This window comes from Rousettus aegyptiacus, unplaced genomic scaffold, assembly GCF_014176215.1.
Source record: "Rousettus aegyptiacus isolate mRouAeg1 unplaced genomic scaffold, mRouAeg1.p scaffold_m13_p_3, whole genome shotgun sequence".
NCBI classification, from domain to species: Eukaryota; Metazoa; Chordata; class Mammalia; order Chiroptera; family Pteropodidae; genus Rousettus; species Rousettus aegyptiacus.
In genome coordinates this window covers 58,748,780-58,751,731 of record NW_023416306.1, presented here as the reverse complement: position 1 = coordinate 58,751,731, position 2,952 = coordinate 58,748,780, and the positions used below count along the sequence as shown (strand labels likewise).

Genomic DNA, 2,952 nt, shown 5'->3' with positions numbered 1-2,952 from the left:
CTCAAAGAGACCTTTGTGTCTCCAGAAACATTTCTTGGTGAAATCATTTGAAATGGAAACATACTTAAAAGACATTAATGAAATAACAAAGGAGCTGATTTGGAATTTAAGGAAAGGGGAATGACAGTAACCCAAGGTTTTCCCATGCTGGTTATATATTAGAGTCAACTAAAGGAGCTTTTCAAATAATGATACCTAGGTTCCGTCTCCAGAGATTCTGATTTAATGGATGTGGTGTGGGACCCAAGTGGTTTTTCTTTTTTTTCTTTTTCTTTTTCTTTTTTTTTGGCAAGGCAACCCTTGGTTAACCTCACAGATTGCAAGGACCTTGTCAGTTTACAATCCTTTATTTTGTTATTTTTCACGTCTACAGTACCTGGTCTTCCTAGGTGGTCTTCGATCCAAGTACTAACCAAGCCTGACCCTGCTTAGCTTTCGAGATCAGATGGGATCGGGCTTGTTCAGGGTAGCATGACTGTAGACTCCAACTGTTATCTTTTAAAAGCTCCCCAAGTGAGTCTAACATGCAGCCAGAACTGAAAACTGCTTGGTTAAGCTGTTAAAAAAAAAAAAAAAATGCCAGGCCTTGTTTTTGAAATGCAAAAGCCATCTCACAATTATTCACTTAGTGAGTCATCAAATTATTTATGGAGTAGCTGCTATGTGCTAAAAACTTAGTACTGGAGATACAGATGGGGAAAAGCCAAACCAATTCCTACCTTCATGGAACTCAAATGGGGAAAGACAATTGATGAAGAAGTAAACAACTTTTTAAAAACCAAGATAGAGAGTGTATTAAGTGCTAGAAAGAAAGCATGATGAGATAGAGTATCTAGGTAGGAACTACTTTTAATAGGTTAAGAAAGACCTCTCTGAAGAAGTGAAATTTAGGCTGAAACCTGAAAGATAAGAAGGAACCAATTATTAAGAAAATGTGGAGGGTGAATGGCAAATGCAAAATCCCTAAGGTACTAAGTTGCTAGATACGTCTAAAGACAGACAAGAGGCAAATACAACTGGAGTTAGAGAGAGTGAAAGAACATGTGGTGAAAGATGAAGGAAAAGCTGAGATTTATTCTAAAACTAATAGAAAACTAGGGAAGGAATTTAAACAGAGGGAGCGATAAGATTTCACTACATTAACAAAAGGTCACTCTGCTGTGGGAATAATGGATTATAGGATTAGGGAGAGGGGAATAGAAGCAGGAAGACCAGTCCAAGCAAGAGTTGATGGTGACTTGACCTAGCATGTTTGCAAGGGGAAAAGAGGGATATGGTGAAAATCAGAGGACGTATTACAAAGATTGAGCCAACAGGACTTGCTGATGCATTAGGTGTGGAAGAAGAGGGAAAGAGAGGGATCCGGTCCAGCTCTCAGGTTTTTGGCTTGAATATCTGAATATTTGAAGGTACTGAAATAATAAAAACTGTTGGTCAAATAAATTTAGGAACAAGGAACCAAAAATTATATTTGGGATATACTACATCTGAAATGCCGAGGAGGTATCCAGTTAAAGATGCTGAGTAGGCAAATGAACATGGAAACTTGAAGTTCTTAGGAGATGCTCTGAGCTCAATGTATATATTTGGCAGTCATCAGCATATGACTTGTGTCATGTGTAGGACTCACTGGTATACAGGAGTTTAAAAAAATATGCACGAGACTCATGATGTCTAGAAGGAAAGGCACCAAGAACTCTTCTTGGAGATTTAACATTATTTTAGATCTCACGGATTGAGATGTTTTTGACTAAGGTCCAGTGGTAAGAAAGGACCAGTGAGGGAAGGACAGTCCGGACTGGTGACCCCAGGCTCATTATCAGAGCAAAAGTCCTTGCAGAGAGTAAGAGCCAGTTCGGACACAGCACGTAGCTGACACTAAATGTTCAACCTGGCTCTCATTGCTGAAGGGGGGGTTAGGACAATGGCTAGGCAGCTGGATGTAAAACAAACAGCTGTCAGCTTGGAAGCTCAAGTGTAATTGCTCTTGGTCCAGGATGCAACTTGAGGGTGTGGGATCGTTCACCTGTACAGAGGATAACTGTGGCCTGTGTAGGGTTTTATACCAGCAAGGGTGCTATTTCTACTTCAGACAAGAAAGTTGCATCAAACTACGCAGGATTAGTTATCAACCACAGATAAGACTGCACCAAAAGCAATGACGACTGTAAACTCGAACCTTTAAAATCCTAAGAAGATTCTCCAGCCCTCTCCTTCTTTGGCTATTGGAATCAGAGCAAGCTTCTTGTAGGAGTTAGACTCTGGGCAACTTAATGGGAAAACCCCAAAGCAGAGACTGGACATCTTGTTAATTATTTTGGTGGGGTCTTAAATATTTAATTTGCTTATTGGAAGAATAAGTAATCCTATTTGTAACCCAAACTACTGAGGTACTTCGTACTAAATATATGCATGGATCCCTCACTTATGATTTGTTTTACCCTGGGAACATTATCTAACCTTAAAAGAAGGATTAAAATAAGCTCCATGGTGTAATATGAGGATCAGATACATATAAAGGTAAAGCACTAAATACTGCCTGTTTCATAGTAAATGTTCAGTAAATATTAATTATAATTAACTTCTTATTAAGTGTTATTAAGCTACTATTTAAATTCACCTTGTTCGACTCACCCCATTGTTTTGAACTCATTTTGAATTCTACTCTGCTAAGCTTCCTGTCAGCTGATCATTTGATTAATGGCATCATTTATGTTCTCATACAAAATTTTTAAAAAATGTTTACAAAACATCACCTCTAGGTCGCATTAATCTCTTCTTTTCCTGAACTCATATATGCCATCCCACCAATTATAGTTCTTGATTGGACTCTAAATATTCCATTTGCCTTATTTTTCTTTTCCTAACTAAACTGCATTTTTTTTAGAATAAGAATGAGGTCTTCGTCTTCTTTTTAAATTTCTTACCACATCTTGAATAGTACGAGACACA

General features: G+C 38.1%; 1 pseudogene; it reads right to left on the bottom strand.

Moving 5' to 3' along the window:
* Positions 1-364: 364 nt before the first annotated feature.
* Positions 365-483, bottom strand: LOC118600994 (annotated as a pseudogene).
* Between the last annotated feature and the right edge of the window lie 2,469 nt (positions 484-2,952).